This window comes from Phalacrocorax carbo, chromosome 3 (assembly GCF_963921805.1).
Source record: "Phalacrocorax carbo chromosome 3, bPhaCar2.1, whole genome shotgun sequence".
Taxonomy (NCBI): Eukaryota; Metazoa; Chordata; class Aves; order Suliformes; family Phalacrocoracidae; genus Phalacrocorax; species Phalacrocorax carbo.
Window position 1 is genome coordinate 22315517 of NC_087515.1, and position 24037 is coordinate 22339553.

Genomic DNA, 24037 nt, shown 5'->3' on the forward strand with positions numbered 1-24037 from the left:
ATTTAAGGAACAATTGCATGGCTCCATCAAGATTCAGAGCTGATTAATATACTTTTTTTTTTAGTTTTGACTAACATATAATACAAATATCTAGGATCAGCCCTTCCTTTGTTATTGAAGGAAATGACACAGAAGAATGGTACCCCTGTTCTTTGATGTACTTTCCCAGAAGGGAAAGTGTGCTTGCAATTACTATTGCTGCCTGACATAATTTTCAAGTGTGCATCAATGTTCTTTTCTGAAATAACATGTTTGAAGTTTTCCCTGGGTTTTTAGATTGCCATAAGCATTGAAATAAGCTGTAGGAAGGTATATTCACATGTATTCCATGCTTCACACACTGCCTAGACTACCTTGTGTAACTTCTTGTCAAGAATGGTTATTTTGGGGAAACTAGGGTTAAAATGAGCTCTTACTTATTGCAACACAGTATAGAAGGAATGTCAGAGCAGATTCAAAACTAGATACTGAAAATTTACACCTACAGGGTTGGCTGGTCAGAATTTCATTTGGACATCAGTCAGGGAAGGTAGCAAAGAACCTTTACATGAACTTCACTCTCGGTGGGATTTGCCCTAATAACCTTGAATTCCATACAGTATCTCTATAAGCAGGGTGCATTGGGGTTAACACATCTTAAACCATGCATTGCGCCTTCTTTGGATTCTTTTGCCCCCTCCTGGATCTAGGAAGGTCCTTAGACTAACTTTGTCACCCTTGGAGGCCTAAATTATTCCTGTCTTACCAGCACCCAATTCACTAATATGATACTACTTTAGCCTCATGCTTACCCTAGGTGCAGCCAGGCTTCTTGGTTTTGAGGAGTCTCAGAAATCAACCTACATTCACAACACTTGTGCCTGAAAAAAAGTCTTCCTTTCATTGCTACCTAAGATTTAAGCCTGTATGCATTTTGCCAAGAATAAAAAGTGGCAAGCTTAAGAGCAAAATAGAGAATGTTTATTACAACTACTTTAAAACAGTTTCATTTTATGAGAAAGCACAACTAGGTAATTCTTGTCCTCCCTCCTTCCTGCATATACGGCATCCATTCAGGAACTTTAGAGGAGGAGTGAAGAATAAAGTTGTGGTTTGACATTCTATTGATACAACCCCAGTGATTTTATTCAGAGTTCAGCAAATAACTAGTGAGAGAAACTCCTTACTCCACAGAGTATTACATCCTGAGTGTTTAGACTACTTAGACTACTTTTAAGGAACTATGGTCCCTTTTCAGGATGATTTCCTGCTTTTAAGGCAGATGCAGCTCAGGGTACTATAAGTAACAATTCAGAGAAAGACCTCAAAGACTTAAGTATGATAGAACCAGAAGGAAACTACACAATGAGAGAGAAATTGAAGGAATAACTACATTTCTCAATGTCTCTCTCCTGATTTTTCTTTTTTTTAACAGAGTTGTTTTCCTAACCTCTGACATTGTGGTTACTTCTGTGGGCAATTTAATCAGAAACCAGTTGAAATAAAAGATTAATCCTTTTCCTGACAAATTCCAAAGCATGTGTCTATCAGATATTATTCAGACTAGTGGCAACAAAAAATGTAAACTATAAAATATGCCTGATGTTTCTCTTTTACAGAAAGCTATGGGAAACAAAGCAGCTGGTGAGATCTATGCTAAGTACAAATAAAACTGATATGCATTCTTAGGAATATGCAGAATTAAAATGAAGCAACAAAGAAAATGGAGATCTGGAGTTGAATAAATGAAACCAACTACTTATCTATATAGGTAAAATTCTGAAAAACACAAAAATTATGTATGAGCTGACTTCCACATGAGTACTGCTGAGTACCCACATGAGCACCACTGGCCCACATGAAACTGCTAGCAACTGTGTGGGTTATTATAGCCACTCACATGGGTATCTGATGGCAACAACTCAGTTCACAATTTTCCCATTAAGTTCCTATCATTGGAAAGGTTTCAGTTCAATAAAAAGGAGTCAAAGGAACAGACTCTGTAAGATTGAATGCCCTAGTTTTTAATCTTAACTCTCAGCAGACAAAACAGTAATCAGTGTCACTGACATGACGTGCTATTTCTCCTATGACAGTGATGCAGCATTGTCAGCTTTATTTTTAATTGTTGTTATTTTGCAAGCTTTTGTGCCTTCTTTAGGTCTTACCTGGCTCCTCTATGTTTAAAATATTTTTCTTAACTGCATACCACTTTATATCTTTTTCAGATACATTTTCCCAACATTGGCCAGCTCTCCTAGCCTAATTCACAGCAAAACCTTTGAAAACAAAAATTGTCTTTTTGGTTTTCTTAAAAAGGATCATGTGGAATATAGATCAAAATATGACTATACATTAAAAGGCATTGAAAAGGGAAGAGTAGAAACAATTCTGTTGCTTTAGCAATTTTTCTACTGGTAGACTTAGTCTGAAGTTCACTTACAAGTGAACTCAATTTCAGTCCAAGTTAGGTTTTAAAGTGAAACTATTGGATTTAGTGCCATAAGAAGAAAGGAAGTGGCTTCAAAATCTTGCGAAGGAATTAATACTATGCATATTTCATTGCATAAGAGTATATGGTTTCTCTCTTCTATGTAATTATTAGGGATGGACTTTGCAGGGAACGGTTTTGATGCAAAGTTCAAAACAGGCTTGGTTAACTGGTGGGGTTTTTTTCAGCCAAGGGCAGAAGCCTAATTGCAGACACACCACGCTATAATAAGTTGTTCTTATGATATCTCTGCTGGCAAAAGGAAATGAGCACTGGAAAACTCATAAGAAAGTCTGATCATATAACATTTCCAGCCTTATTTCCAGACCAAAGAGGTTTGGACAAGTTTTGGTTAAGCAGACAAATTTTTAGATGCTTATCTGAACTGAACAGTCTGAAGTTTTTTGAGGTTCAGTGTTGGTTGCTATCCATTTGAAGAGCTGTTGGCACTTCTGTCCATATAATCAACAAAAGCCTTTCATCCAAAATGCTTCCAGCTTGCTCTGTTGTGTTTCTAGTGTATGATCATAAACTGGCAGTGTTGAAACAAGCCATCTTCTAACACAAAAATAAAAATAAAGGTGTCAATATGTTCTTCAGACAAAAATTGGTCCAATTTTTCAAGCGTGCCTTCACTTAGGCAATGGTAAAGTGCAGATCAGTATCTCAAACGCTACAAAACCTGCTGCAAAGAACCTGTGACAGTGGGGTTTTGGTTTTATAAGCCATTGCACTCTAAAGTGAATTTAAGTCACCTACGTAGTCTTTACTGTCATTTCAGTGGAAAAAGTATCCCTAGAGCTGCAAAAGACTGCTTGAGATTACATGGTTTCCTCTCATCAGAAGTTGTCATTATGGGTGTTCTTGGGATGAAGGTGGATGGACATAAATGAATTGTATAGCTGTTTCTGCCCTGGCTCTTCTATGAGTTTCTCCAGTTTATGCAGAAAGAAAGTATCATTTTTGGTTGTAAGGTTTTGATTTTTAAATGGGACCCCAGCGTATGTCTTACTAAAGCACTAAATGTGTCAACACACTGTTCTCCTGCAATGGATAAGAATATAATACCATCTCTAGGATGCATAGCCTAAGAAGGAAAGTCTAAGAAGGCGATGGTTGGATTAAATTGTTTGTATTTTTGTTACTTACCTGATGTCTAACATTTTGAGCACATGAAGGCTTATTGAAGCATTTTTTAGACCAGTTTCAAATGCAAAATTTCTAAACCTTCATGTCCTCTTATAACATGTTACATTCAGGTATGATTTTACTGTTCACTATTTTAAAATATTTTGCATAAGCTCTTTCATGATGTTCTTCACTCATTTCCCTCTCAAAATTCTTCCTTTTATGTCTATCAGTCCAAAGATTTATATTACTTCCTACTGGACTTTTTCTAGTTCTCCCAGATATTTTGGTAAGACCACCACCAAAATAACCTAGGTAAAGGATCACCTTAGCTCACAGAACATGGGTAGGGTTATTCAAAGACAGAGGTTGTTTTTTGATCCATGGTACACTGCGCAGTCACTGGTGAGGTGCTCATGACAATCGGTGTTTGGGGTGGTATGTTGGGTTTTTTGTGTGTGGTTTTTTTTTTCCTGAATATCTAATGTTAATTTAGACATACACAATGAGTCCATGGAACTGAACAGTTCCTTACAGTTTACCTTGCTGAACTTGACATTAGATTATAAACAAGTCTGGTTAGTTCATTTCTTTTTTCTTTCAGTCCATACTGTATAATAATAAATCTTTCACATTTTAGTTTTCTTCCTTAGCTTTTTCTCTGCCCTAGTTCCTCTTCTTAGCTGTAACTTCACACTGTGGAAACTTGCAATACTATGACTAACTGAGGAGAGAATGAGTCATAAATTAGTCACTAGCAAGACAAGCCTGTTAGCAGGCCCACAATGACTTAAAACATTAGAATGGTTTCTAGCCCAAGGTCAAGCTCCTAGAGATCCTTGGATACATAGATCTAAAAAGCACTAATTAAAATTATTGACTTTTAACTGTCCACCTGTATAGAGTCTGGTTACACGGCATTCTAATGAGCCACTGGCAAAGGGAGTCAAGCATCTGCTCATGAACATGTTAGAGTCTTTTCTATTTCTCTTTGCTGTGCCAGGAAGTAAATACTATATTAGGAATCTTCTGTTTTAATCTTTGTGACCCAAGATGTAAATTGCAGTGCATTACTTCTGTCCGCTAACTGGGGGATTTGACTTCTGCTTTCACTTAGAAAAAAACTAGGTTTTGTTATTAAAAAAAGTTCAAAACTCCTCAACCAAAAACACCTTGTAGTGTATCACTCTAGACAAGCATGAAAACAAGGCTAATAAAGCAAAAAAACAGTTCCTTGCTTAATGAACTGTTCACAAACAGGCTCATGTCTCTGACTAGCTCACGGCACTAGTACACGGTACATTGACACACATCAAATGTTAGAGCTATCAGCTAAAATACATGTGAGGCAGAAAGCCTAGGGCTGTTGGTCCTCTGTTGTCCTTTCAGTGAGAGGACAGTTCTCAGTAGCTATTACCAGACATGAAGTCGGTGTATTCTCTGCAAGTTTTAAGAAAGGCTGTTCACAAGCAGGCCCTGCTCAGTGAAGCACACAGCTCAGTGTTGGTATGCTAGGTAGCGGAACGAAGTTTCCATCACCTCCACCCTCAGCTCAGCCCAAGTCTTGAAATTGCGTTATTTGGTGATGCACGTACAGCCAAATGGGAAGTAAAGGTGGGGAGGAATCCACAGCCTGCGTGATCAGGTCTTCTGGTAAGGGACTCAGCTTTCTTCTCTTCAGCCAGGGCACACATGCTTCACATTCATAGCTGGTTCTCAGTTGAGGGAAAAATACCAGTTGTGTTGAATGACTGTTAATTTCAGTGGCAGCAGCAAGCACAAGACGTCATTTAAAACTGAAAGTGAATGCTTTTGTACATTATTATTAGTGGCTGCAAGGTGGAAATGTGATTTTCTGGCAAATAGCAATTTTCTAACTTGGACTCTCTTTGAGAAAGCTATTCCCAAGCACTGCCATCATGCCACTTTTCAAGACAGCACAGATGAAAGCGAGAAGGGGATTTCTCAGAGAATATCAGTAGTTTTTCAACACTTAAGAAAAAAAAAAAAGAAAAAAAATAACTTCCTGCAGTACTTTCTCTCAAATGCTGTCCAGCTCCAGTCCCCTAGCAGGAAACAGACTCTCTTTTTCAGCTTAAGTACTCCCACTCCTTCTGTTCACTGATTGATTTTGTTTTGCTTGACTTGACAAGACCAGGTTGGACAAATCTGAATTATCTGTATGTTGCCGACTGGATCAGCTGCAGATCCTTTAGTATGCTTGTCATTTAGTCTTATAAATCACATTAATGAGGGCTGTAAATCTTAGCTCTCCGAGGACATCGCTATACAATAAAAAGCAATTCAATTCAAAGCTTTAAAAAAGCAAAGATACCCCTAGCATGCAGGCTGTTCTTTAAATGCAATGCATCCTCTCTTGGAATTTGCCCTGGATTTCTGTTGGTTAGTTTTCTAAACACAAGTTACCTTTTTTAAAGGAAAACTAAGCTTTAATAGGCTTTAATTTTCTAATAGGCAAATTTTGCTAAACTCTTTCACAAGAATGGAAGGAAAACATAATTTCACATGGCTCTATGAAGTTTTGCATGGGCAGAAATATGTGACAAAATGTTGTGCAAAAGTGTTTTAAAAAGCGGTCTAAAAGTTGGTTCTGGTGTGTTTAACCATAGATTTTATAGATTAAAGTAATGCTAGCTACTAAGCAATAAAATAATACATATTCTGTCCATCCTCTACCTATGCTTAAATAAAACAAATAAGATAATTAAAGAGACTGTCAAGAAATCAACATACAAAGCCATGAAATCATTAGCAGAAAGAAACACATTTAAAATTCAAGTCCTCTGACTTTCAGTACTGCAAGAAGCATAAGATGTATTGAAGGACATTCCCAAAACTGGCTTCCTCTCATGTCCATCTTTTTAGGGACATAGAAGAGTTGTTAACAAATAATATAATGCTCCCACCTTTTCCCAAGTTCTCTTTACAAAGTATTTAGCATTCAATTAAATGTATTAAATTAACAGTCTGAGTCATATACTAAAAAGCGTAGCTCCCAGCTTATACTGAGGAGCCCAGCATAAAAAAGAAAGTTAATAATATGACCTCAGATGGCAGAAATTTAGGAATACATTTTTAAGACATCTGTCAATTGACTTAGTTTAGATATGACAGAGTGCACTACATATGCATCACTCCCACAATGTAATATACATATTTTGTATTATCACAGATTTATCACTCAAAAAAAAATTTAGCAAAGGTAAACAGCTAAAATAAATTTATTACTTGTCTGAAGTAATCATAAACAAGTAATGTGCTATTTTCTTTGGAGAATTGTACTAGAAGTTGTATTATAAGACATACTAATTTCTAGTGATATTAGAATTCCCTTTCTCTGTCTCTTCCTCATATTCCTGACTGTCTTTGATATAAATACACCAAATTGCCTTCTTCATTAGTGTGTTTTTTGATACAGCTTTTTAGCTTACACACAAGGACTAGGATCTATTACTAATGCACATGCATTCACTGGTTTGACAGGGACACTAGCATTTCACAAAGTCCAAGCTAGTTTTGAGTGTGCATGATTTATTTGTACACAGAATGACACTGTCATTTATTGCCCAAGTGTAACTTGTTAGACTCAAACATAGTTTTTCTTCTTTTGTTGCAAGATAGCTATCTTGCATCTGATCTGAAGGTCTACTCTTTAAACGAATGTATCAGACATCCTCTTCTACCTCCAGCATTTTTTATGGACATCTCCCAAGAAACGTCAACAGCTACAAAAATTCTTCAACTTTCTGCACCTCTGTGTAACACTAATAACCAAGCACTTTCCACAAGCTCTGCAAAGTTCTTGTTAACACTCTTCATTGTCTGGACCAGGCTCATTCTATTAATCACACGGACATCTACTGAGTAGTGCCAATCCCCAGGGAATAACAGACATGCCAGTACTTCTCTAGCATCCAGCAATTAATAAGTTCCTAAGTAAGTTCCTGCCTATTCTGAAAATTACTCATTTCCTAAGATCCTTCCAACTTCCCTCAGAAAGAAAAAGTCTGAAAATCTTTATTTGGATGTCTGATCATAACATTTCCATGCAGAAGAATTATTCTCAAAATGTTTCTTCTGAAACTGTGGTATGCTTGTTACTCTGCCTTGTTGGATTTCAGAAAGTCCTCTGTGAAAATGAGCAGAAGGAGGACAACTGACCAGTTACTAGACTGACAATATCAGCACATATTACAATATCTCTTTCTGCTGAGCACATTACATATTAAACCAAAGATATAGTATCTGTTTGATATTTCAGTATCCTAGGCATTTTCAGTTCTGCTAATTTTCTTGGAGCAATTCAGTTTTAACCTGTCCCTCAATTATCTCATACAGATGTTCAGCATTTTGATGACGCCAACTAGTTTTCTGGATGTATCTCCTGCTGTCTCAGAACATGTCCTTTTGTGTGGTTTACATATAACACATCATTTGCACATAGTTCAGATAATTGGATGTGTAGGTCCAGGGCACAACTGCACAGATGGAATTCAGACGCAGGTCTGATACTTTTTCCCTACCAGCCCACACTGACCTTAACATTGCATCTTGATATTTCAGTTACCACCATCTCTTAGGATCCACAAAATGCAGTTAGTGACTCCAGTAACACATTTTTTGCCCAAAGAAAGAGGTTCCACTCAACCTTTGTCACATCCATTTTGCTACAAGGCCCATAGAGACAAATATCTAAAGCTGGTTGGACCCTTCCTTGAATCAATTCAGCTTTGTAACCCTGCTGAAAACTAACCAGGAAAGACCAGAGAAAGGTGGAAAGAGCAGCAGAAAGAGAAGGAAGAGAACAAGCCTACCTCTTTTCAGTTTCAAGAACCTGATAGATTTCTCAGCGGCCTACAGCATTGTAGCCTCAGGTGTGTTTCAGAAATGGTTATGACTTGTAAAAATGAGTGGCTATAAAGGGTGGCATCAAAATGTGCTGCAAGTCTTGTTGACACATTCAAGTGCTTCTTCCAAATGGGAAACACTGGCCGTGCAATTACCCTTCACAAATCCTTTGTCTTTTTAGGTATTAGTCCTCTATCTCATTCGTAACCTGTTCTACTGACTTCCTAGAAATTTATTTTTCCAAAGCCATATCACTTTTTTTCTCTCAATAACACTCGAAAGATGTGCTTATTGTGAACATTCTGTGGCCTCTTAGATCGTACTGACGCTTGGATATTTCAGCTTCATGCAAAATCTTGGCAACATCCAGAATTGAAAAATCAATGGGAATTTGGTCATTGATATGTTACAAATTATGTCCCAAGATTACACTAGATTGCTATTTGGAGGGGTAATGCTGAAGTTTAACGGAAGAAAAATGTCCTCTGACTGAAAGGACTGCTCTGTTCTCCTCCTTCACTGCTTATCGCAAATGAGATCTTTACCAGATATGTGAAATGTACGCTTCAACTCTGTAATGTATCTTAGAAATGTTGTAAACTACATGAAAAAAGAATCACCAGATCCATGTTAATACAAGCATTAATACTGAAAGTACAACTAAAATTGCAGAAGTACTATTTATGAGGAAATCATAGCACAGACAAAACAATACTGCCAAATTGCACTAGCTGCCTAGTAGCCTCAGTTTTTTACTTCTGCCAGTTATCATCCTGGCTCACGTATTACCAGGCAACTTGCTAAAGCAGACCTAAACAAAGAGAAATAGAGCTGCAGAATTTTTCTCCTTTTTTTTTTTTAAATTATTATTATTTTTATTCCTTAGCAAATACCTTTAAAATGGCTAGATGAAATATACTTCTGGCCATGAGTGCAAGTAAACTAATTTCCTGAAATTACCGTAAAACCACTTATCTCATCTATCACCTATCATTATCAATTACTGTGTTACAAATCCTGGAACAAACAAAAGGCCAGGAATGTGGAAAACCAGGTTATAGGCCTCCTCAGACATTTTTCTGTGGCCTTTTCATTAAGTCCAAACATAATTACAGGTATTAGCAACAAAGACGGCAGTGGTAAATCTGATCAGTGAAATTACACAATTAAATGGTCCACTGCAATCTGTGATGGCATTGCCCAAGAAGCAAAGATCAAGATACATATGTTAGAGCAAAAGGTCTAGCTTGGGTGGCTGGCTGTTTGGGACACTGACTGTCACAACTGCTGCCATACATCCAGGTGGAATTTATTACTTACAGAGTATAGAAAAGAGAGTGCAAAGGAAATCTGATCTCCTCAGGAATGACTGCACCTACTGAAAGCATTTGTCTTAAACTGTTTTACTTCCTTGCCTGGATGCTATGGCAAAACTAATCTTTACTATAATTATAAATCCTCAAAATTTAATCTTATAGCCATCCAACCTGGCAAGAAACCTGACTTAGCCACTGTGATCATCTACCAGAAAGGGCAACAATTGTATTTTAATAACATACAGCTTAAGGAGCCAAACTCTCTTCACTTCTGCAAGCAAAAACCTGACAAAGGTCAATGGCAATTATGACTGAATGAGGACTGAGTTAAAATTTTGGTCTTTGGGCCAACATTAATAATTTTAACAGTAGGCCAATTTAACCTCTGATGTAATTCCACCTATCTCAGTTGACAGCTGGTCCTGTCTCAGATTGTACCGTTCATTTTAAAAGCATTTAAGTAGCTTTACTTTTGAGAAATGTACATAAATGAACTGATAAATTAATCCTGGAAACGAAGAATATTTGCAAAGGAAGGGAGCCTTAACTGTAACATTAAATTCTATAGATATAATTCACAGCTTCGATATACCCTTCTTAGATCACCAAAGAGATGATTTAACACAACTGAAAACCATAGCTGTGTGCTTACAAAATATACACATGGTTAAAACATTTTATAATTTACTAGAATGTGACTGGTTCTTTAAATTCACAGTTACGAATAGGTCCCTAATTCAAAATGGTCCATTCCATCCTATTTTTATGTCCATATCCATAATACAGTTCTGCCCAAATTGTACTAAGTTTTTATAACTTAATGAGCAAATGTATGCACGTAAATGTCCATGCCTTTGTACAAATACAGAGTTTCATGAGAAACATCAGAAGGCTAGGTTAGATCCAAGGGAAAATATGCCTGATAAAACCTACATTGAGATTTATGTGTTTCCAGAGAACACACTGAAAAAATCCAGAAAGTTCTTTGCTTATTTTGACTTCTTGCCTGGTCTGAGGGTTTGTCATACATCTAAAAGTTGAACTGAAAGATTAGAAACCTTGGTGAACCTAGACTGTTTTCAGCAAGGCAGGATTTGGGGCTTAGGCTCATTAAGGAATGTCAGTCTGAAGCTGCAGTCAATCTTAAGAAAATTGTTTGTCTGCTTTGAGGTTTAACTGGCCTCCCCTAAAAGAAATTACCCTGGATATACAAAATCAGAGAAAAATAAAACAACATCTATAACTGAGATTATTTAGAAGGTTGAAGCTCACATCCTCCCCTCCTTTTTTTTAAGAGTAAATAAATTTGCAGAAAAAAAGGAAAGTGGGTTTTTCTCCTGCCTTACACATACATTTTAAAATCTCTTCATAATATACCAAGCAAATGTCTAGGGTTGATTTACCCAGTAATAAAGCTTGGTAAAATACCTTAGGGGAGTTCAAGTCTGCAGGGCATGCAAAAAATCATTCAAAGACAACCCTGACCATTTTTTTTCTTTGTCATGCTGAAGACTGAGTAAAATGGGGCTTTTCTTTCCACAGCAGTCTTTTCCATTTTCTTCTGTTTTGTTTTTCTATTTCAGTGATGAAGAATGCATCAAGGGACAGATGAATTAATCTCCAATACCATATGTGTATATGTGAATACTTCAGTATGTTCAAGAAAACAAGGTTTTCATAACTACTGTACTGACTGATAAAGGCACCTTTTTTTTTTTCCCCCGCGGTTGTCCTAAAAGTACACTCTAAATGCTCTCTTTCATAAGTCCTGAAGGCTCTGCGCAAGACACTAGAATTCCCATCTGTACAATGCACGCTTTCATCTGTGTGATCATCAACACATGTTGAATATGTTTCTGAAAGTCTGTTTTAAAGCTATGGCCATGGGACATCATGTGACCACTGAATCATTTTCTTTCAGCTGAGGGTACATTTTATCTTGCCAGACATTTTCATAGTTTGTGCAAGCAGTTCCTGAAGTCTGATTCAGCGGCTCATGATGTGGCTGTCTGCTTGTCTGAGTGCAGGGGAAGGTTTAGGATTTCATATTCCTCTCCACGCTGTGACTTTTAATCCTCTAAAATGTTTCCTGAGTGTTGAACATATGCCTGTTTGATTATTCCCGGCAAACGGTGTTTAGGAACGGTTGTTGATTAATTCTAAGTCATACTGTGATGGCCTTTAAAGAACACCTTAATAATTTTAAGGAAGTCATGAGGAAAAGGTCTTTTTTTCCCTTCCAAAATTCATTCTGCAGCAGCATTTTTCATATTAATGAAAATAACATTTTCATGGCATATTAGAAGAGCTTTTGGGGGTATGTAATGTTCTTATCTATCCCATATGTAATAGGATGTATTGCATACATCCTCCATTTCATGAGGTCAAATACAGACAGCAAAATCTGTTAAACAAAATAAGTCAGGCAGCTGCAGACTTCAAGCAACTAAATCAGTGGAACCAAAAATCTCATAGTGAAATATAGTTAAACACTAAAAGTAGAGTGGATTTTTTTTTAGTGCCAGATCGGTGCACATACAATATGTTAAAGCTACCAAAGATAATCATACATACATACATGCAAAGATAATCATAGAATTAGGTTAATACAGTGAGCACCCTCAGCCAAATATTGACCTCACTCAACCTCTGTTTTTCACGAGTAGGTCAGAATTCTACCCACCACTTGGACAGTCAAGCGATTATACCACAGTGAAACAAACAGGTAAGAATCAGAAGATATAGGCACATTAAGCCCCCTTTCAGAGTTATGGGGCTTTAGTTTTCATTTTATTTTGATGTCTTTTCCATGATGATTTTCCTGGTAAGCTTTACATGTGGGTTACTGAAAACTGCCGAATGTAAACTGTTTACTATAATCAGTACCACAGCCAAGCCTAGACATACATAAGCTTTCCTAAAATTACAAAACTCAGAATTCTTCTAGATACCAGAGACACATAAGGTCTACTAAGTGATCCAGCCCATTTCCAAGTCTTATTCGTATGCTGGATTTTTTTGTGGTTCATCCAATCTAACTTCAAACTGTCTCAAGCAATGTGGCTTCCTCTACATCCTGCAAGAGACAAGTCAGTACTCTAATAGGTTTTGCTGACAGGATGTTTCCCCTGTTATTCTGCATAGTTCTTCCTTTTTTCATTTCATCCCGTTAATGCAAGTTATACTCCCTTTCCCTTAGTTTATTTCATTGTTTTTCAAAGGAAACATAACAAAAGCTTTAATGAAAAGGAAGCCTGCCTTATGTAAACAATAAAAGTTCATGTTAGAAAGAAACATTTGCCTTACTTCTATGAATGAGGGAATTAATATGAGGAAAAGCAATACAGGCCCACAGCGCATGCTGTGTTGTGGTCAAACAGAACTCCAGCAATAAAGTTGCAAGACCTTCACTAATTCCACTACCTATTATTCAAGTAGGCTATAAATCTGGTAAACTTTTTCCATTGGCCAACCTTACTTACTAATCAAGTTTAATTAGCAATTTATGTAAGGGCTTAATTCCAAGGTCTTTGAAGTCAGACGGATTCTTTCCATCAGTTTCACTGGGATCTGGATGACGCCTGCATTATGCATGAAAACACTACTGCATTTAATAGTATGCTAACAGCACAAGAGTAAGTGATGTGGGAATATCAAGAAAATACCTTTTCACAATACCTTTTACGTATTTTCCTTCTGTGAAAGTGTCCTTCATGAAATCATATGCATCCTACATTTTTAGAGCAAGACAATTTGTCAAACCCTCTCAATTTTCACCTTAAAATTATTTAAGCTGTAAAAGCATGCCAAGTGAAGTATCAATTTCTTGGACAAAGAATTCATTTTCCATGTGGTTTCAGTAACAAAAGCCTTTAAGCTGTTTACAGTAGTTATAAAAGCAGTAACATAAATACCTCTCCCCAATATTAGTAGACCCATTTAAGAAAAGGTTTCACAGCCCATGTATTATCACTTTCTTCCCCTTCAATAGTTATCTGGTCAGTTGAATTTCACAGAACAAATTTTCCTATGAGACTATAGAGGAAAGTGTTAACAGCAGTGCATTCTACCTCTCTTGCATGAAGTTCTGAGATGTTAAATGCATTCCAGCATACGCTCTCCACCAACCCTGTGCTCTGCCTCTCACAGACAGTTTGGGGTCTTTTATTTTGATAAATGGCTTGGCATTCTGAAGGGTGGTCAATTTTCATCCAAGTAAAACAGGCTGATGTATTGGCAATGAGATAACATCTCACAGCTTTGCTCAGTGATGTATACTGAACCTAAGCAAGGCATGAACACATGCACGCCCATACCTAACATATGGACTTCATCTTCTTCCCTCTCCTAGGCACTCTCTCTCCCCTTAGCTATGTGCAGGCAAAACTCCCATGTTCATGCTAAATCGTTGCTAGTCCAGTTAAAGTAAGCAAAGTAGAGATAATGCTGCTTTTCTTTCCAGCCAGAAATGCTGGTTTCCTTCTTAAATGCATACCTTTGATGGTGGTTCACTGGCAGAACTTGCCTTAGGTAAAAGAAACATAATTATGCAATTTTCTGCTAAAATATTTTTGCCCTTAAAGAGAGAGGGAAACTGAGATCTAATACAATCTCCCAAGGAGTGTCCCTTTGTGAAATTAAAACTATTTTATTGCTCTAAGCTCAGTTCTATTAAAAAAAGGAGATTTTGACTAGGGTTTACATGAAGCTAGCAAGCAGCTATTTTGCGGAGCCCTGTGGCCTGTATGGGCTTCATACTGGGCCAGCAGGTCAGATGTTTTCAGAATAATGTATATTATATCCACAAATTACAGATATAGTATATACGTAGGATATAGGATACGTAGGATATTAGGATATACGTAAAAAAGATACAGATCTTAATAAGACACAAAGTACAGTCTGTATTATTTCTACATTTCTATATTCCAAGGTGAAAGAGGGCAGCGCTGTCTCCTTATCACACTGTCGATCTTAGAAATCAGTTTCTCAGACTTGAAATGAGTGAAGCTGAAAGGCTTGCAACATGGCATATTTAATGGAGCTGACTGAACTAATTGCTGTGAAAGTATGCTGTCACAGCCTAATAAAATTAGCTATGAAGCAGGATTATGTTCACTATGAAAGTGTTTTCTTTACACAAAAAAATTATGATGCTGGATCACAGAGATAGTGATGCAGTTCAACCTGCAGTGGTGGCATGTGGCTATTACAAGTACTAGTTAATAGATAAAATTTGAAACATTTTATTTCTCACAATTAAGGGGTCCATGATTTACTGTCAACACAAATGAGCTGTTCTACATCCTCATCCCACTACCTAGCATGTAGATCAACAGAACTTCACCCAGCAAGCAGCTGGGAAACAGTCCCTTTCCTGAAGCTGCTATAAAAGTACATGCACAATATGGAACAAGCTAATAAAAGTTTCTCATATTTTCCCTGGTCGTGCTTTTTCTGATCTTTTCAGTGCTTGGGAAAGTTCTGATGCAACCTTTTATGGCTTGGCACTTCCCCCACCAGGCAGCAGTAATCATCAGTGCTTAGGAAATCCACTTTTCTGCACTGTTATGGAAAGAAGCAGTTGATTTGTGTTTCTCATCAGAATTGAACATGGAGCTGGTTGTGACTCAAAGGCAGGGAAAGCACTAGAAAAGCCCTGTGCTGTTCTCCTCTTAGCACTCATCTACCTTCACCAGAGCAAAGGCTGGGATGGAGCAGATGTTCCCCTGGAATGATTTCCCTGGCATTCAGGGTGATGCTGTTGCAGAGAGAAAAGGCAGGTGCTGGGCTGAGATCAGTTTAAGTATGTGCTGATCCATCACAGATGAGCCACTGTTCATTAGAAGATTGACTCCTATCCTCTGAGCTTGGAGACTGCTGCTGCTGACAGACATTGGGGCAGCCCTACCTCTTCCATTTAAAAATGAAGCCCAACCCAAAAGCTGAACCCTACTTTCACTTTACTCTGCCAGGGTTTCCCAGTTAAAAATGTTCCAATGCTGTGAAGTTGGGATGTTTCTCTGCAACAGTTTTCTAAGCCTCTTAAGTTCCTGCACAGATTATAACAACCTCATTTCAGCCGCAGGGTATCTTCACTGACATCAGCAAATTTGGCTCAATATCCTCCAATAGATGGGCAATTTGTTTTAATAATAAACAATACCACAAATCACAAGAAAAGCAGCATAGCTGCCAAAATGTCTTCACTCCTTACAAGAAAAGAAACAGACTCTGCTACAATCAAAGGATTTTGTTTTCATTTTGGTGACGTGGAATATTGCATTCTCTCAGAGGGTTTCTGTCTCTGATACTATCGAATAGTTTTTTGGCATTAAGGACAGTAGAGAATATCCTGTAGTGTGGGCTTGCATAAAGCCACTTTGGAACAGGAAAAAAAAAATTACAAGGAAGATTTAAAGGGAAACTGAATGAGAAAACTATCAGAAATACTTCCCTTCATGAAGGACTCACATTATTAAAACTACCACTTGTTTGCTGTCCATTTCTTTGAGTTACTATTACCATTTTAATTTCTTAGCCTTCCTATGGAGGAAGGAAAAATGTTTCTTTTTCTGAATGAGCATTAAGTATATAACAAATTTATGATGCATACAGTAGGCAAAGTAAATAATGAATAGAAAACATGCTTGTTTAACGGAAAGTATGAGTATTTCTTAGGTGGTGAAGCTCATGTACCTTGAGAAGAACACCGCAGACAGATGTAGTTTAATGGTGGGGCCTTTCTTGACTCCATATTCAAAGTAAACAGCACCCATAAACAGCTGCTATTCACCAAACATAGCAGGAGTGGATTTGGATGCATATGCATAGACATTTCCATAGCCTCTGATCTGCCCTCTTCTTAAACAAGTAAAAGAGAACTGAGTACACACTGTTTAGAGAAGTACAATTTGCTTTTCGAAAAGATCTCTGAACACTAAGGAGTGCCATACCCCCAAAACATCTTCCAGTTAGGTTTTTGTGAGAGAATTTAGCAGCGTTAATGATGAATTTGTACTTTGTGACTGAAAACCAGTAAATAGCATAGCATATATATGTATATTTAACTGCCAAGGACACATTATTTTACTTTCAGATTTTATTCCTATAGGCTCTGTTTGTTCCAAGACCTCATGAAAAAAGCTCAAGGCCAATCAAGATAAAAGTATAGCTAAGACAGTTCTTTTCTTAAATAAACAGCATGTATTATCCTACCATCATATAATACCATTTTAAATATGTTTCAAAAGATGTAGAAAACACAAATTGGTCTTTTGAACTTGGATCAGGAATCAATTTGGTAGTTTGATGTCTAGCAGAAAGGTCTGATATTTTCTTGTTTAAGTATAACTTCTCTCCCCTATTCTAATGCTGCACTTTTCTGGCTCTTAACAACCCACAGGCTCTTATTATGGTGCAGGATGTCCTGTCCGTGGTTTCAGAGGAATGTGGGAAGGGCATATTCCAATGTGTCTGTGATGCTCAGGACAACCTTCTTTGAACTGAGACCTGGGCTGTCATTGTAGGCAGCTAATATGTTTAAGGAGTCTTTTTTCCCTGTAACATTTACTCAATGTGTGATGGTTTTTGTTCATTCATCAGAAAGAAGCCACAAAGCTGAAAGTATGGAAATACAATCTGAAAATGTAAGTTCTTTTGTTTCTGTCCTAAAGGTTACATCTCTGCAAGACAGGGTAAAACAAAAAAGAGAAATCTTTACATGTATTTAAAGAAAACCAAATTAAGTTCTGACTTCAAACTTCACTGGATTTTGAGGCACCACATTAGTGAGGATGCAGAAGGAGGTTCCCCTGTTTGGAATGGAAAGCAAAAACAGCAAACGCCTGTCACAGAGACAAAACGGAGAGCTGCTATTTGAAAACTGGCAAGGTTGATGTGCTTATTAGAGGAAAGTTACATTTACTGCACCCACACAAATTACTTCAGTATCACGAAAAGGTACTCAGGTTAGTTTCAAACTAGCAAACTTTGATCACTCACTGTAGATAATTCGCAGCAGTACAGTGCACGACACAGATGCCTTTTCTCTGCTTTTTGAGTTCCCTGATGCCCTGCTCACCTGCTTCTGCCCTGTGCGATCCAAAGTGAGCTGACCGAGACACGTCTATGTTGGACTGCAGTTGCATTTGTGTCCGCTATAGTACCTCATAATACAAAAATTGCTGCAGGCTTTCAGTTTACTTTCATAGCTGAAGAATCTTGCTTGAAACTTAAATCCCCTCAGTAAATTCCAAATGCCACCATAAACTGGAATCAATGAATCCAGTCATTCGTGTATTACACATAAAATGTACTGAGGAAAAATGGGTTTTTAAGAAGTGCAGACATGCAGAGAAAGTGAGAACTGGACCACTGCACATCATAGACAGCAAAAGGGTACTATTTATAGCCTACCTTGGGATCAAGAATATCAATTAATAAAAATGCTAAGAAGCTAGCACTTCTTTAATTGAAGCAAAATGTTCAACAACTGAGGAAGCGAGATAGACATAAGAAGGTTCCTTTAGAGCTATTAGCTGTTTGAATTGATTAATAAGAGGGTAGAGGGATGTTATCACTGCAAACATGTTTTCAATCACTAATTGACCTCAATAGCAGCAAGATGAGGCTCCAAGAGATAACAGAAAATACCTATAAGACTTGACCATGATTCACACTGAGGCAAAACCTTTCCAGTGTTTCCAGCAGGATATAAAGAAATACATTAAATACTTGCCTCTCTCTGGCTGTCAGGGTGATATAATTGAAACTGGCCACTAAATATCTGGATTTATAGTACATTGCCCTAAAATGTAGTGGATTACTTTGAATAACTGGTAAATGCAGTCAATTCTTTCACTTTCCAAGCTGTTTGATATTATAATTCATTTTTCTACTGAAGACCATTAGCTTTGTTTTACAACCAATGTGGGGTGAAGTGAGGTTAAAGATGCCCACTGGCTGTTCTTTCCATGTTCTTCCATTCAATAAAACAATAGCAGAGCTTTACACAATGGAACATCTCTGTCCAAGACAGAAAAAGCAAGTGAGAAAAGCCTGGCTGAATTTTACAGAACCACAGAGGGAATTTAGCTAATTATATGATGTAGCCATTAATGTTATTTGTCTGACTGTTTTGTAAAATAAACACTTTGTGAAGTTATCGCTCTGAGCTTTAGATTTTCCAAAAAAATGCAGGTAAGGGATCCAAAATATTTATAGTATTTGCCAACTGTTTAAACTACTCTAACACCACATGCAATTAAATGCAAAGTTGATCAGCAGAACAACTTTGCACGTTTTCCACATAAGAATAAATGGTAATGTGGAAGGAGGGGAATTTCAAGAAATGTAAGCTTAACTTTATAAGAAGAAGAAACCAAACTTCCCTGTTAAAATCTCCATGATAACAACAGTATAGATTACATAGACAGTGCAGGCAATGTAGATTGTGTTTCATGGATCACATTTTTTAATACCTAGATACACTTAAACGATATTGCTGCAACCATATTTGCATATGTTTGATGCATGTACCAACAATCAATTTTCACATGCACAGACTAGAACAAAATTAACTGGAAAACTTGCAACACTTTATCAAGATGTGGTCCTGAATGTTATTTCGCTCTTGTATTTTCTGTTTGCTCATGGACTTTATGTCACGTTTCTTTCCTTTTTTTTTCCCCCCCTAGATACTAATAACTCCAAACACGGATGCTTCAGAAGAGACAAAAGAAATATGGCTGGTTAAAGAAATAGAGTATGCTTACAACAGCAAACATATTACATATATGCATGTAACTAATAACTCAAAAGAGCTTGGCTGCATACATACAAAACTGAATTTAGCTAATTAATTGTAGTAATGAATTTGTACTAGGCATAACACAGTTTCCATTGGTTTCTATGCAACAAGTTCTGTTGTGTAGAATGTTAATAAAATCATTTCATAAATATTAATCACGGTATTTATAAAGAAAATGTCATCAAAAGGCCAGTTTATTGATAATTTGATAAGGAAAATCACCCTGAGAACACTGCTAGCAGCAGACATTCCAACTTCTCCAAACTCCTGCCTCCATGGGTACTGATATTGCAAATACATGTCTCTGTGCAACTGTTTGCCGTAAGCACACTAGCAGATACTTTACATCTTATTTTAATTCAGTGATAATACTGAATATTTTCTCACTATGAACATTTGCATGTATAACTAAATGCTGGAATTGTTTTTTTTAATGAATGACAGAACTTGTAAATTAAGTGGCCCTACAAAACTATTTGTTTCACAATGCCTATAACATCCCGTATGCTATTTCCGTAAGCAAAAACTGGAGTTAACTTTCTCATACAAGAACTGTTGCCTTCACCACAGAAAACCAAAGGAAAGATTTTTATGTACAACTGAGATTACAGTACCGAAGCATTTTAACTGGAAAACACCAACCATCTAATGAGGAATCTGCTTTTAATGCAGGCTTTAAGACTGAAGTAATTTACTGCAAAACAATATAATAGGAAGGTGTATAGGTATATAACTGTTACAGCTATGTAAGAATCAGATTTCTGTTCCTTCATAAATTTCAGGGTTCTGAATATTTTCTTGTTCTGCAACAGAAAGTAAGAAATTCTTTATGCTTCTCTTGAAATTAAACTGGAAATTAGAGTGGAAAAACCAGGATTTTTAAAGATGTTGCAGTTATTATTGTTTGGTTTTAATAATCACTCCCTGTGTAAGTAAAAATCTTTCCATGAAACACATTTCAAAGCAAAAACATTTTTGGATGAACTTGAATTTAGATATAGTTTCATGGTAATTTTTTCTTTTTCTGTTAAATATTATCTTTTATTACTTTGACTAAATAAATTTAACACATAAGGTAACTTCCTTCACATATTTTATGAAAGTTATTGCGCACCACTTAACCAACTTTTAAGTAGTCTAACATGGCCATGGCAAAAAAAGTTAGTATTTTAACATGCATAATTTTGGTTTCAGTGAGGTGATAATTTGATTTATAGATAACTCTAAAGCTCCAGTTTAAATAAAAGGAAAGCGTTTATCGATTCACAGTCTTTTGAACCTGAGAGATTTTACGAGTTAGCTGTGTAACACTAATGAGAGCTGTCTTAAAGCTTGGTGTTTAAAGTTAAGCTCCTAAAACTAAGCACCCTAATAGAGCAGCTTCACTGGCTGGTGTGCTAACCCAATGCTTGCTACCAGTGTTCTACTGGCAGAGCAAAGAAAGGCTGAAGCTGTTTGTTGTGGGCAAAAGGCACATTTCAAAAGAAATCAGTGACTTCCAGTCTAGAATTAAGGTACATTAAGCAGTTATTCAGGACAGACTTCATCCTGACAAGACTGCTTTTAAAAGGAAAAGGAAAAGAAACCAAACTGAGGGTGAGGAGAAGAAGCCGAGTTACTGTGCAACCAATGTACATGTGTTTGGTTAGGTCTGGGGCCACAACCACCTTATTAGAAAACATACATTACTAGAAATTCTTTTAAATCAAAAGAATATACCAAATTTGTCCCTCTTTTAAATCCTATAAAATAAGATACCTGTACCAAGACTGCTTTACAAATCAGAGATTACATGCTTTCAGTTCCCCTGAGGAACAGAAATAATCAAAATGATGATGTACCCATAAGTAAAGGCTCTTCTGTGCCAAGAATTTTAATCGACAAGCAGTTATGTCAAGACAGCAAAAGACAGCTGTGTAAGCTAAAAGAAATGAGATAATTTTTTATGGAAAAATAGTACTGACTCCTTCAGCAATTGCAGAGTTATTTTGTAGGTTGACATACCAGTCACTAATAGGATTTGCGCAGGTGGAGCAGAGTGCTCAGAATTGTTTGGGAGCTTTAATAGTTTATTTTCAGTTAAGCATGAACAATAACAGGCACGTGTGAGCTTACAAATATGTGCTGCTAGAAGAAATTAAACTATGAAGAACTGGAACCATTTTGCTGTTCAGAGTACCGGTCCCCTTTTCTGAAAGGAGCTCTAAGCCATAACCTTGAAAATACCACTGCCCACCTCACCTGCAGGCAGACAGCTCTGGGAATCTTAGACTTGCTAACAGAAGACAGGGAAACCTCCGGAAAGATTCTTCCCTATGACCCAGCGAGATCATTTACAAAGGACAAACACACAAATATGCGAAAGACAGGATACCCAGAGCTTGCTGAGCACCTTGTTCAACAGGCAAGGCAAAATGTGCATCTACGTCCCTGGAAAACAACTGTTGCTATAATCTGAATCACAATAAAAACTGTAAGTTGAAGCAGAGGAAATTGCTTTATTCTGCTGAAAATAAGTGCAGGCCTTCAAGGAGACCTATCTGGCTCCCTCCTGGGGCATCATTGTTCCTCCTTAACAGATGGTTGAGGGGCCTTTATGCAGTTCTTTGAATGGACTGAGAGGCTTTGGCTCCATGTTCATCGTGATGAGAAGCAAGAGAAGAAGCAAGCTGTCAGTCAGAGATATACTCTCATGTAATAATAACTGGGTTGCCTCAAGCAAGTTATTGGCTATCAAAATGTCACTGCTTTTAAGGTATCACTCTGTCAAGGCAGCGCATCAGGAGGTAAGATTGCACTGCGCAAACCTGTGGGTTTGCCACACTGCCACGTGATCACAAGCACACAAAATAAAACACAAAAAACTTTAGAGCAAGTTCCTGGCAACTCAATAAAACAACACAACACTGAAATGCTTTCGTCTTTAAAATGAAACTATCTGCATAGCTCTGCTTTCTGCCACATGTTTTTATTCACCTTTTCTGAAGCCAGCAAGGACTTCTTGGGGTGCAGGGGAACAATCTCCCAGACAGACAAGCTGCATTTGGACACCTTCTAATACCACACACAGCCGTGCTGCTCTGGGAACAGCAGGTTCATCCCAGCTGTTAGGAAGTCAGGCCTGAGAAAGGATGATCAGCAGCAGGATTGAAACTTCTCTGGCACACATAAAAATGCTGTCCACCCTCTCACTAACTTTCTCTCCTGGGCAATTAGGAAAATTTGTGTACTATTGCAGGGATGTAAATGGAAATTAACAAGTACTTGTCCTATGAGCAGCCTAATTGTAGATCTGCAAGAAAAATCCACTTTCCTAAAGCAAGATACACTTAATTTAATGTCTACAGTGAATTGAGTAACTGCTAAGTTTGTTCTGGCCCTCTACATTTTGTCTTCAGTGTACAGCACTACCCCTGATGCAAGCCCTTAACTTGTCCCGTTGTACGTAGATTTCACTGGTGTAGAAACAGACTACTCTTGAGAAACCTGTTGCTTGCTCTGTAGTGAAAAACAGGCATTTATATCTACATACTTCATTGTAATTCTCCATCTGACCATACATCTTAGTTTGTTTTCAAGTGGTTATCAGCAGCCTGCCTCTTCTCCCTTTTCTAAGTATGGCATGATGAAATGTGAGAAGCCTTGGTATCGTCAGAAATCATTTTTCAAGCCTTGACATCTGTTTATGACTATTGCTAGAATGGAAAAGTGGGAATTCTCTTAAATTTCAAAGATAGTATCTGCTGCATCCAAATATCTAACTAAAGAACACTATTTTTTTATACCCAAGGGCAACACAAGCCAACTGATTCACGCGCCTCTGGTTTAACATGGAGTAATGCTGACACTACCAAAACACAGTAACTGACATCTATCAACGTTGTGAGTTTTAAAGCTTAGCATTACTGCAGCATTGTGCAATTTAGCAGCCTAGAAATCCTCTGTATATCAAGAAGGGAAAGCTTATTTCTCAAAACCAAATACAAGCAACAAAATAGAGCCACAAGAACCATTCTGTACATTTTTTCCGCTCTTTTCATACTACCCAGTGACACAGGATATCTTGTTAATGGTGTTTGACTTTTAGCTTCTATATTGAACAAACTGAAACACAGGGATCTCAAAATGAAGACGAAGTTTTTATGGTGGCTACAGGCATAGCTTTTGCTTATGCAAGTTACCTCCTATCTCTGCCAAGCAGCATGTTTTTCTCCTGGTTTACTTTTGGCTACCATGTGTGGGCGTGCAGAACATTTTGTTGAAGCAACTATATCTCTTTTCCTGTATCTAAAGGAACCTCAAAATCTGAGTTTACGTATTTCTGAAAATCCAAATAACTCTTGGGCACAACTACTGATGCCATTGGAGAGAAGCTATTTAGATTATAAGCTGAAAAAAGAGCAATGGGTGTGAGGGGCATTCAGAACTTAGCTGATATGTGAT